The sequence below is a fragment of the Balaenoptera borealis genome, assembly GCF_965194805.1.
Source record: "Balaenoptera borealis genome assembly, chromosome: 1".
Classification (NCBI taxonomy): Eukaryota; Metazoa; Chordata; class Mammalia; order Artiodactyla; family Balaenopteridae; genus Balaenoptera; species Balaenoptera borealis.
Genome location: NC_138860.1, coordinates 2,251,516 through 2,264,073, shown reverse-complemented (window position 1 = coordinate 2,264,073; position 12,558 = coordinate 2,251,516).

The window sequence follows — 12,558 nt, the reverse complement described above, 5'->3', positions numbered from 1 at the left end:
AGTGATCTGGGGAGTTCATGGGAATGGCAGAGCGGGTGAGGCCACGCTTGGTGAGATGACTCAGCCCCAGCATCACTCTGGACATGGTGAGGACATCTCGTTTGTCAGAGCCCATGGGGTCTAAATGCTGCCCTGCCTTGGCTGGGTGGCCTGCAGGAAGCTACTCACCTCCCCCGCTCCCATCAAGACCCCCGCTCAGGCCAGTGGGGCAAAGGATGGAAAGACCCGGGAGCCAAAGGGCAGGGATGCTGGCTTCGCGGGAGGGAAGGAGGAAGCGAGGAGGTGAAACCACTCTCCTCCTATTGTCACCAGAGTGTTTGCTGAGCGTGCCATTGCATCTCTCGTGAGAGTGGGCGCTGTGTGAGCTCCCTATGTACGTCCACCACAGGCCTGCAGAGCTGGAGGCCCGTTTTGCTCATTCCAAGAGGGCGGGGAGGACCAGACCCAGGAAGTCACCTGCTTAAGGTAAGAGCGACCACTTGCATCTCTGCAGCACAGCACACGTTTGTAAAAGGCACATAGACATGCTTTCCTTGGTCCTCATGACCCCGGGGCCGGCAGGAATGATCGGTTCATTTTATTGATGATGGGGCTGGGCTTGGAAGCAGCCTGGTCAGGGTCGCAGACCAGCAACAGTGCAGCTTAAGCCTCTGTCTCTCCCTCCCGACTTCTCTGGACCCTGCCACCCCCTCCCGTGTGACACCCAGCTCACGCCCAGGGATGCCCAGGCCCAGGCTCTCTCTTACAAATTGTAAGTTTCCCCCCACTGATTGTTTAAGTAATGCAGTTTCTTTGTTTTTTTTAAAAAAGGAAATTACAGGAAAATATAAAGGAAAAATATGGAAAACATCCGTTATTCTACCGTGAAGAGATACCTTCTTTTTCTGTGTATATAATAATACACATGTACATTGTTTCCCAGCTAAATTGGGGTCTTCCCTGGCGGTCCAATGGTTAAGACTCTGCACTTCCACTGCAGGGGGCACAGGTTCAATCCTTGGTCAGGGGACTAAGATCCTGCCTGCCACACGGCCAAAAATAAATAAATAAATAAGTAAATCAAGTAAATCCAATTAAAATAAATAAATAAACAAGTAAATTGGTGTCAATCTGTATGAGACCAAACACTGAGTCTATGGTGTTCCCAAGTGTGTACCCAGTGCCTGGCACAAACTTGGCATTCAGTAACAGTTTGTTGAATATACGTTATATACGTTATTTTGTGGCCTGCTTCCTTCACTTGCAAAATGCCATATTTTATCAGGTCGTTAAATATTATTCTAAACATCTTTTTAAGGTTACATTACATCGTTATATGAAATGTAACCGCATTTATTTAACTAAGCCCCTAAACTGTTTTTCAAGTTTTCATTCTTACACGTAATTCTGTGATGAACATCCTTGGACAAAAATCTTCATATTCATTTCTGATTCTTTGTTCAGGACAAACTCCTAGAAGTGAAATTATTCATCAGAGATTATGAACAATTTAAGACGTTGGTACATTGTGCCAAAAATGTTGAAAAATTTACATTCTCTCTGGAGGTATGCGGGTGCCCGTTCACCACACCCTGAACAAACACCAGGCGTTATTATCGTAAAAAAATATTTGCCAATTTGGTATCTGCCCAAGTTTAAAAGAATACAATATTACCATCTTATTATGTTATTTCAAAGACTTTTTTATACAACATATTATTACAATATAGCTCTGAAGTAGGTGTTAAAATAATGGCTAATATTTATTGAGCACATACTAGGTGAGAGGTGCTGACCTAAGGGTTTTATATCTACTATCTTGTTAATCCTCACAACAACTTTATGGCATGTATATTATTCTCCCTGTTCACCAGACGAAAAAATTGAGCCTTGGAGAGTTCATGTAACTCGCCTTAAGGACTTGTGTTTTTACCCCCATTTTATAGATGGGAACTCAAACACCAAGGTTTGTTGACTTGCCGAGGTCACGCACAGGGCAGGACTTAGAAAAGCCCACATCCTGGTCCACAGCTCAAGCCATCCTCCACCTCCTCTAGTTTGCTAATGCCTGGCTTACCCTGTTTCTCACCAATTAGCACTAAACCGAAGGGTGCCCTGGGGTGAAGGCCACCATCACTGGCCCTGCTTCTGTTCTCAAAAGATCAGGGTGATGCTTAACTTCATGTGTCAGCTTGACTGGGCCACCAGGTGCCTGGGTGCTCGGTCAAATATCATTCTGGGTGTTTTGGGATGAGATTAACATTTGAATCAGACACTGAGTAGAGCGTGTGGCCCTCCGTCACAGCCTCATGCTTCCACTCAAGGCCTGACTAGAGCACAAAGGCAGAGTCAGAGAGAACCCACTCTCCACCGACCAGCTGAGCTGGGACGTCAGGCTTCTCCTCCCTTCGGGCCCAGCCTGGCACTGGGACCCCCAACGTCGGCTCTCTGGGGCCTCCAGCTTGCCTAGTGCAGATCTGGGACCTCTCAACCTCCATAACCATGAGGGCCAGTCTCTTTGTTTTGTTGTGTTTTTTTTTTTTTGGGGGGGGGTGTGTGGCTGTGATGAGCACGGGGGATCTTAGTTCCCTGACCAGGGGTCAAACCCGTGCCCCCTGCATCGGGAGCACGGAGTCTTAACCACCGGACTGCCAGGGAAGGCTGGGCCAATTTCTTATAATAAACGTCTTTACATATATTGTTTCTCTGAAGAACCCAAACTAATACAACCAGGGTCCCCTCAGGAGATGAAGTTTGGGCGTCCGATTAAGAGGGGGAAGGGGGCTCCTTCCAGGCATGCTGGGGTCGGGGTCAGGACTGGGAGAAGCAGTGCTGAAGCCCACCCCCAGGGCTGCCTGGGTAACCCCACAGGCGGGGTGGAAGGTGCTGGGCTTTGCTGGGCCGAAGCCTCAGGCACCGGCCCGCGAAGCAGCTGAAGCAGCTGCAGCGTCTGGGAGGCTGTGGTTCGCCCAGGAAGAGGTGCCAGACGAGGGGTGATTAATCTAGCTCGCCCTGCTCTGAAAATGACTGTCTTCAGGTGTGCACACTCTCCATTTCCCCTCTGATCCCCTGCCACGCAGACACCCTAAAACAAGCAGCTCACGCCCGGGCTGTCCCTACACCAGATCCCGTGCCCACAGAGTCACAGCACCGGGTAGGGTCGCAGATTCGCCCAATTCTTTCTATCTTTTCAAACAAAGTTTCGGTTTTTATAGAAGCTACTGCCTCAAACCTTCTCAGGTCTCATTTTCTAAAACTGTGATCCTATAAAGAGAGACAAGGTCCCATTCACAGTAGAATAGCTCAGGGTCCTGCAGCCTAACTGTACTCTTTCATTTTCTGACCTTCTCCCCCCAGCCCTTCTCCTGTCATGGTCCCACGTCACGTTACTGCAGTCACAAGGTGCTCTGCTTTTTTTCCCCGGAAGGTATTAGAAGCATTTTTCTTGGCCACCACGTAGATGTCACAGTGGTCCTTTTGAAGGCTCCGTCCGGGCCCAGGCTGCGTGTAACTAGCGGGGCCTCCGCCGTCAGGCAGTTGAGGTGCCAGCACCCCTGCTCTGGTCGGTGTGTGCGGTGATCACCTACGCCTCCTGGCTCAGGGCTGGTTTGAACGTGGGTCCCAAACCCCCTGCCACCCGGCCCTCCTCGGGGCTCCCAGCGCCTCTGGAAACCGCCTCACCTTCTCCAGTAGCAGCAGCTTTGGGAACAAAGCACTTTGAAATGTAGCACAACAACTATGTAACCAAGTTTTTGTCAGAATTACCAGGATTATTTTAGACCCCAGGTGCTGACTGTGAAACACACCAGCAGCTCTCAGCCGCCTCCTCCCTGTCGTTATTCACCTCAAAATCCTCATCCTAAAACGGGAATAATGTTTCTTACCACAAAGGGAATGTGAAAGAGTTAGATGTGTTAATATGTGAAGCGCTCTGGACTATCTGACACATATTAAGCATTGCATGTTTGCTGTAACTATTGGGAGTAAAAAACCCACGAGAGACATTCGTTAAATGGAATTGAGTCATACCATCGTTTTGGATTTCTCTTCTCAAAATCACTGATTCAACTCATTTTCATTTTGAGTTTACTATGTGCCAGTCAGTGTGCAAGACCACAGGACTACAGAAATTAAAAAGACTCCCAGCTCGCCTCCAGGACAAGCCTGGTAACTTGAGTCTCCATCCGCGACACAAAAAAAGATGGGGATGGTAGCCTCACTGGCATCAAAGAAGGAAATAAAGCCATGTGGACCTGTCACTTGGGTAAAGCTGTATTTTTCTTTTCCTATATCTCTTTTCTTGAAACTGAAAATCACACACAGCATTCTGTCTTGTGACTGAGCCGCTTTTGTACGTCACTGATTTCCAGGGTGTCAGTTAATCACAGGGACCCTTCAGTGAAAGCCTATGAGTAGACCCAGGACATTTGGTCCCTCCGGCCTGGGAATGTCCTGCAGAGGCCAGAGCGTTCCCTGCAGTGAGAGGGGCGGAGAGCCTCGCCCACAGTCACCACTCTGCTGAGGCGCTGTAACCAGTGCTGGACAGTTGGGCAGCTGCAGGCAAGACCCCAGCACTGGGTGGGCTTGGGTGAGGGGTCCTCTCTGGCCCCTGTCAGTCCAAAGAATCCACAATCCCATGATTGGGGGCCCAGCCTGTTCTCCAGAGACTAATCTAGTTTATTGCTTTAAAAAAATATTTTAAATATGTTATAAAATGCACCCATCAAAGGCTAGAAGCATGTAACCATCAATTAAAAATTAAAGTCAAGGCAAAACCATCCACATACACACAAACTCAACCATGCCATCCACTGCTATGAACAAACCCATCAACAGGAGGCCAAAGAAAGACAAACGACTGACATCAAATCTGCAAGTAAAATTCATGTGTCAGCCACTTCACAAATGCTTTTTGTAAGAGCCTGTTTCTCTGGGTCCTGCACCAAGAGAGCCACACATACTGTGCTCTCAGACGTTATACCAGGAAAGACACGTAAGCAGAGCCTGCCGAGGGCTCCCCAGCATGTGGTATAAATAGGGAGGTTATTGTAAAATCTAATAAACCAGTGCGGACGTCTTCTGGGGGTTTTCTTGTGTCACAACCTGAATTGGGAAAATGGATCACTAAGAAGGAAACGGCTCACATCATATGAAATGTATTGCTTTTTAAGAGAAAAAAATGTTTTAATTAGACATAAAAAATCTCCTTTTGCAGCCTCAGTACAATAACTGACTCAGGCCACAGTGATGGGTGTTTGTTAGATAAAAAGATACTAAAACCAATCCCACTACTGGGCATGTACCCTGAGAAAACCATAGGTCAAAAAGTGTCATGTACCACAATGTTCATTGCAGCTCTATTTACAATAGCCAGGACATGGAAGCAACCTAAATGTCCATCGACAGATGAATGGATAAAGAAGATGTGGCACATATATACAATGGAATATTACTCAGCCATAAAAAGAAATGAAATGGAGGTATTTGTAATGAGGTGGTTGGAGTTAGAGTCTGTCATACAGAGTGAAGTAAGTCAGAAAGAGAAAAACAAATACAGTATGCTAACACATATATACGGAATCTAAGGAAAAAAAAAAAAGGCCATGAAGAACCTAGTGGCAAGATGGGAATAAAGACACAGACCTACTAGAGAATGGACTTGAGGATATGGGGAGGGGGTGGGGTGAGATGTGACAGGGTAAGAGAGTGTCATGGACATATATACACTACCAAATGTAAAATAGATAGCTAGTGGGAAGCAGCCGCATAGCACAGGAAGATCAGCTCGGTGCTTTGTGACCACCTAGAGGGGTGGGATGGGGAGGGTGGGAGGGAGGGAGATGCAAGAGGGAAGAGAAATGGGAACATATTGTATATGTATAACTGATTCACTTTGTTATAAAGCAGAAGCTAACACACCATTGTAAGGCAATTATACTTCAATAAAGATGTTTAAAAAAAAAAAAAATACTAAAACCACTCGGTGGGAGCTGATGGGGGCTGGACACGTCACCTCACAGATTATCTCCTAGTGACAAGGGGAAAACACAGTCGGATGGTGGAGGATCGCCGTCACCCGGAACCTCCAGGTAAGAGAAGCGACCAGAGGTTACCTGCCTCTGGGAGAGGAGGGGGCTGGAGCGTCCGACACCATCCGTGAGGTGTTGTCACCCAAAACAGAAGCCAGAATCCCGATCAAGGCTTTGCCGATAACTTCCAGGTTGCAGGAAATGTGGGGTTAGGAGCAAGTTAAACGCAGCAGATGAAACACAGAATGTAGGTCATTTCACGAGGCAACTAACCTGATTTCAAAAAGTCACTGACATGATTAAAAAAGAATCAGGGTGGGGAGGGGACCCACACAAGATTAAAAGAGCAGAATGCAACGTGTAGGCCTTACTGGATCCAGATACAAACAGACTGACTTTAAAAGACAGTGTTGGGACAACTGGAGGACTCTGAATGGACTTGGTATTAGGTAATATTAAGGAGTTATTGTGATAAGGGCCACATGTTTATATAAGAAAAGGTGCAGTTTTTTTTTTTTTTTTTCTGAGATGCGTTCTGAAACATTTAGAAGTGATAGGTTACCAGGCCTGGGATTTTTCTTTAAAATATTTCACTAAAGAAAAAATAAACTATGGAAATACAGGGAAATATTGATAATTACTAAGTCTAGGTGATGGATAAATGGGAGTTCACTATACTAGACTCTGCTTTTACTAATGTTGGAGAGTCTTCATATTAAGTTTTACACTATTTTAATTACAGAAATTGCACATACACAGGGAATGCATTTTCACAACAAAAAGCTCACACAGAAATGGTAAAGCTTACGTCCCTCTGTCCTCTCACCTCCCCCCTCCCTGTTACCCTGTGGGTGCATTTTAATTGCTTCTCAATTTCTTACTTATTCCTGCTGGAAATCCCAGCTCTTAACAGTGGGTAAGAATATGGAAATCACCCACTTTGCAGCCTCCAAGACAACAGTGAAGTTTTGACATTTCTTGAACAAACCGGGTGGCATCTCCCCCCGATTCCAGCCTGGGACCTTGTGCCCGACCTGTCACAAGTGCCCAGCAAGTCTGAGCTCCTCCTAGGACCTCTCGGCCACTCCACGGAACCCACCCACCCCCTACAGAGTGATCAGAGCACCTAGAACACTTTGGTGAGTGCATTTATGAACAAATCAGTGGAAATGCATCGACCTAAGTCGCCAGGTCACAGAGGGTGAGGGCAGGAGTGGCTGGAACCAGAGCTCTGAGGGAGGTGCCGAAAGGTCACATGCAGCGGCGTTTATGGAACATTTCAACAGCATCTGACCTCAATTTAAACCAACTTCCCTTCAAAACACTCCCTTCCCTTCCATTCTCATCACTGAGGAGTTTAAGAGACGCCAAAGGTGTGAGGCATTAGTTTGTTTTCAGTTAACAGTGCCAAGGCCGCAGGCCCGGCGGCCTGGTCACAGGAGGAGATTTGCCTTCTGAAGCCTGAAGCTGCTAAACCACAGGAAGTGGAACTTGGTCGCCGGTAACAGGTTTGGAACATGAAAGATGCAATTATCGTGCAGAAATATTATTAATTTTTCCTGAGAAGTGAGTGTGAGAAAGAAGAAAAACTTTTTTTTTTTAAGACGAGGAATGTCGAAATAACATCTTTTAACAAATCACTGCCTTCTTCTGGGAGCTTACTCCGTGCGGAGTACATTCTATCTGCACAGTTTCATTACCCTCATCAAGGCCACACGCGTGATCCCATCACCACCATTTTACAGAGGAAGAAACCGAGGCTGTTTGACTCCAAAACACGTGTTTTAACATCTCTCCTAAATGATGAACCTGAGCCACTCTGCACGCTCGCACCTGCCAGGTAAAGTGATGCAAGGGCCCCGGGAGGGTCCGGCGCTATTTCAGAGGCACCTCCAGCCCAGGCCTTTGAAAAGGGCAGGGGTTACTGGAGTACTGGCGATAATCCAGCCCTGGGCAGGGCACACCCCCCCAGCTGCCCAGTTCTCAGCCTTTGCCAGGGGCAGCACCATGGGGTCCTGCGGGCGGGTCTGCTCCCGGGGCCTGGGATTCTCCACCGCACCCGCCCACGCAGGGGCCACAGGGGTGGGGACCAGGTGGGCAGTGACCACTACTTGCCATCTGACAAGCAGACGCGCTTCCTGGTGGGGAGCTTGGGGCAGAGCCGCCCTCTGGACCCACCCTCAGGACCCGGGTGTCTTCTGGTCTGGATGCTGGTCTCTGCCACGGTGGAAAGCTCCCAAAATGCCTGTCTCCCCTTGTTCTGGTATTTAGCTTTATCTCTGCACTTGTATTATGTTTAACACCATTCACTACCTTTTCTTAAGTTCCCAGTTCTCTTTGCGTCTCCAGAAAGGAAAGGGGGTCCGGCCAGAGAGGCCAGGGCGGTGGGGCAGGCTGGACACATGGTCCCACGACGGACGCAGGGGAAGCGGGGCCAGGGGGCTCGCGGGCGGGAAGCGGGGCAGAGACCCTGCTGGATTAGAGCCCCAGGCCCCGGCTGGCTCTCCATCCCTGTCCCCCCGCCGGCGCACGGAGACCGGAGGCTCCGCCGGGAACTGTCGCCCCCTGGTGGTCTCGGCGGGGGCAGCAGGGCCAGGGAGAGGGTGGCGCCCCAGGGATCCTGGTCCAGGCAGTGCGCAGGCCGGGATGGAGGGGCTGGAGATGAAGCAGAGAAGGAAGAGAGAAGGCACAGGAAAAATGAAAGAGGAGAGAGACAGCAGGCGGGGAGGGTGCGGGGCGGGACCCTAAACCCTGGAGAGAAACCAGGGAGAGCCGCCGGCCTGGAGGATGCTGGCCTCTTGGGCGGTGGGTCCTTTCCCGCCCTGAGCCTGAGCCCCGGGGATGGGTCTGCCCTGCACTCCAAACAACTCTGACTCCTGTCTGGCCCCAGTGTCGGGGTTCCCTTCCCTCGAGAAGAAGTGGAATGAAGCCCCCCGGCTTGGCCCCGAAGTCAGTTGTCTGCGTTTCGCAGAGCTACTCACCAGGCTGCGGCCGTCTGGACCATTCTAGCTTCTGGCAACCAAAACAGAGGCCCGGGGCAGTGCCTCCCCTGCACCTGCCCCCGCTGCGAGCTGCAGGATGCGGTCAGAAGAGGAAGCAGGGCCTCGGCTCCGAGTCATCCTGGAGTCTCCAAAGAGCTTCTGGCTGAGGGCACAGACAGGGCACCGTCTGGGCCACAGAGCAGGGGGAGGGGTGGGCAAGGGGAACCTCACCCTCTCTGCTGGGCCTGAGGCCCCAGGGGACGAGTCAGCGGGACCAGGGCAGCTCCCACTGGGCAGGGAGAGGTCTGGGTGAGCCCCCTCCACTGGGGCGGGGGTGTGAGTGGGTGGGTTCAGGGTGCAGGCAGGCCACTGCCCAGCCACCAAAAGCCCCTCTGATGGCTGATGGAGGAGTGCCCTTGCCCCCTTCAGCCAAAGTGCGCAGGAGGGAAGGCTGATCCGGGCTTGGTGGTCTCTCCCAAACTGCACCCACCCCTTCCCTCCACGGTCTGAGCCGGTGAGCCCCCAGTGAGGGCCCGGCTTCTGTTTCCAAGCCCAGCATCTTCCAGAGCTCCGGGCCTCCTGTCCAAACCAGTTTCCGACTCGGCCTCCTAGAGGTGGCGGGTCCTGGAGCAGCACCTTGCACCACAGCCCAACGCACGTAGACACGGTTTGCTTGACCCTGCTGAATTTTTTTTTAATTATATCTTTTAAAAAAAAATTATTTTAAATCAGTTACTTTTGGCTACGTCGGGTCTTCGTTGCTGCGCGCGGGCTTTCTCTAGTTGCAGCGAGCGGGGTCTACTCTTCATTGCGGTGCGCGGGCTTCTCATTGCGGTGGCTTCTCTTGTTGCGAGCACGGGCTCTAGGGGTGTGGGCTTCAGTACTTGTAGCACGTGGGCTTCAGTAGTTGTGGCTCGCAGGCTCTAGAGTGCAGGCTCAGTAGTTGTGGCACAGGCTTAGTTGCTCCGCGGCATGGGGGATCTTCCCGGACCAGGGATCGAACCCATGTCCCCTGTATTGACAGGCGGATTCTTAACCACTGTGCCACCAGGGAAGCCCAGACGCCTCTGAATTTTTAACAAGAAAATCGAAGGTGTACCAATCTGATTTCACATAGAAAATGTGGATTTCCAGCTTTGTCTTTGAAACAGACGCCTTTTTCTTATGACCACATTTGCAGTGATGGCCCCTTGAGACAGAGCCTGAGTGTTTGAACTTTGCCTCCATCAAGCCCTCCACAGTTGTCCTGCCCTGCCATACACACCAAGGCTGAGCGAGAGCTGCAGTGACCAGAACTCTTGTCCCTGACATGCTTCCTCCCTTCACCATGTCTGTCTGATCCCTTTACGTGTCTGGAGTTTTTCGGCCACAGGTTAGGGCTACAGAATCAGAAAGGTCTACCTAGAAAAAGCACATCAGTCCCTTACTGGTTGTGTGCCTTTAACCCAGCTTGAGCTTCTCTGGGCCTCAGTTTCCTTACCTGTAAATGAAGGTAATAGTGTTGCTGCAAATCTCAACCTACAAGCTCAGGCTTGCAAGACACATATATTACTTAATTTCTTTTAAATCAGTTTGATTCTGTCCTGGGCCTGCTGGGATGGCAAAAAATTGCATTTTCTCATGCAGTATCCTTGAAGGCTTAAAGGAGCCCAGAAGGCAGGGGGAAGGCAGCCATCCTAGTTGCTCTGGCCCCCGGGGGTCTCTTGTCGCCAGGGCTCCCGCGCCCTGGACACGTGCAGTGAAAGAATCTGTCAAGGCCAGAAATCTGGGGCCCCGCATCCCAACCGCCATCCCTACTGAGGTCTCATCACCTCCCGAGGCACCTCGGGGTCCTCGCTGCACAGGCCGTCTTCTTTCCCGTTCCCAGTCTATCTCCCCTCTGTGTCCGGGCCCTCAAAGCCACATCCCTACCCTTGCTCCTTGGGCCCCCTGGCATTGTCTCAGTGGGCCCGGGGCTGAGGCCTTCAGGAAGCCACTGCCTACCATCCAGAGACAAGTCAGGGGTGACTGGGAGGGGGAGGGGCCGCAAATCGACATTTCAACAAATTATTCCACCGCATGAGTAATAATAATAATGCTTACCTTTGGAGGTACTTTACGACCTGTCCATCCCTTAAGTGTTCCCAGAATCTCCTCCCCCCGCCCCCATCCTTTCTCATCCTGCACACCCTTCCCGGGCGATCTCAGCCGGTCCCGGAGCTGCAGCTCTGCTGCAGCTCCCAAGCCCTTCCTGCGGCCGGGCTGCTCTCCGGACATTGTCACCCATGCCCTAAAATGAACACACCTTACCCCGAACTCAAGCAGACCCGGGGACCCCCGGCTCCTCCCCTTCCTCTTGCCAAGCCTTTAGTCAATCACTTACAGAGTCAGACTAGGTCTTGCTCCCAAAGAGCTCTTGACTCCCCCCATCCCCCCAATGCCACAGCGTGAATTCACCCCTTGTCTGGATACCGTCTCTCCACGGTGCCCCTGTTCTGCAACTCTCCCCGCGCCAATTGCTCACACACCAAAGTGACCGGAACGTGAGTCTGCCCGGCTTGTCCTCGGATGGACAGTCTTCAGTAGCGTGATGGTTAAGTTTATGTGTCAACTTGGCTAGGCCACGGTACCCGGCTATTTGGTCAAACATTATTCCAGATGTTTCTGCGAAGGTATTTTTTTAAAGATGAGATTAACATTGAAATAAACAGTAGACTCTGAGTGAAGCAGATGACCTGCCATAATGTCGGTGGGCCGCATCCACTCAGGTGAAGGCCTGAATAGCAAGAAGACTGACTTTAGTAAAGAGGGAGTTCGGCAAGCATATAGCCTCTGGGCTCGGACTGCAACTCCTCCCGGTCTCCAGCCTGCCAGCCCCACCCTGCAGGTTGTGGACCTGTCAGCCTTTGGAATAGGAATAGCGTGGACCAATTCCCCTCTCTTTGTGTGTGTACACACACACACACACACACACACACACCGGGGATCCCCTATTGGTTCTGTTTCCTGGGAGCTCTTCGTCAGTTTCAAGATAAAAATCTGAAATCCTTAGTCAGCCCACATGACTCTTCAGCCAGCTTAGCTCACCTAGCGCCTCAGTACAAATTGGAAAAAGCCACCGCCTCTGGGTAGATGCGGCTCTGGCCAAGGCCCACGGCTTGGTGGGTGGAGCCTGGCTAAGCTTTCCCTCTTAGTTTGGTGCACAACCTGGACAACCACACGGAGCGGCCTTGCTTCCTGCCGGCCCACTGCCTGCGGCTCCAGTCTTCTAGTTCCTTGCCCCTCCTCACCCCACACCCCAAGTCCCCTCAGCTCCTAGACCCTCCTGAGCTGCTTTGCCATTTTGCCTTTGTGCATCCCGTCGCTGCTGCCTTGGGCTCCTCCTCGTGCCCCGACCCCCAGTTTCCCTGGCATGGCCTCCTGGGGCAGGCTGTGCGGTCCTCAGCTCGGTCAACCCCCCACCCCCCGCCTGGGTGCTGTCGGCCTTCTTCCTCTGACCCTCTTGCCAAGTGATTGCTCGGCTAGCTTGGGGAGCCCCGAGGCCCTTTAACTTTGATCCGCCGGGACGGGCACTAGTAGGTGCTCAGTGT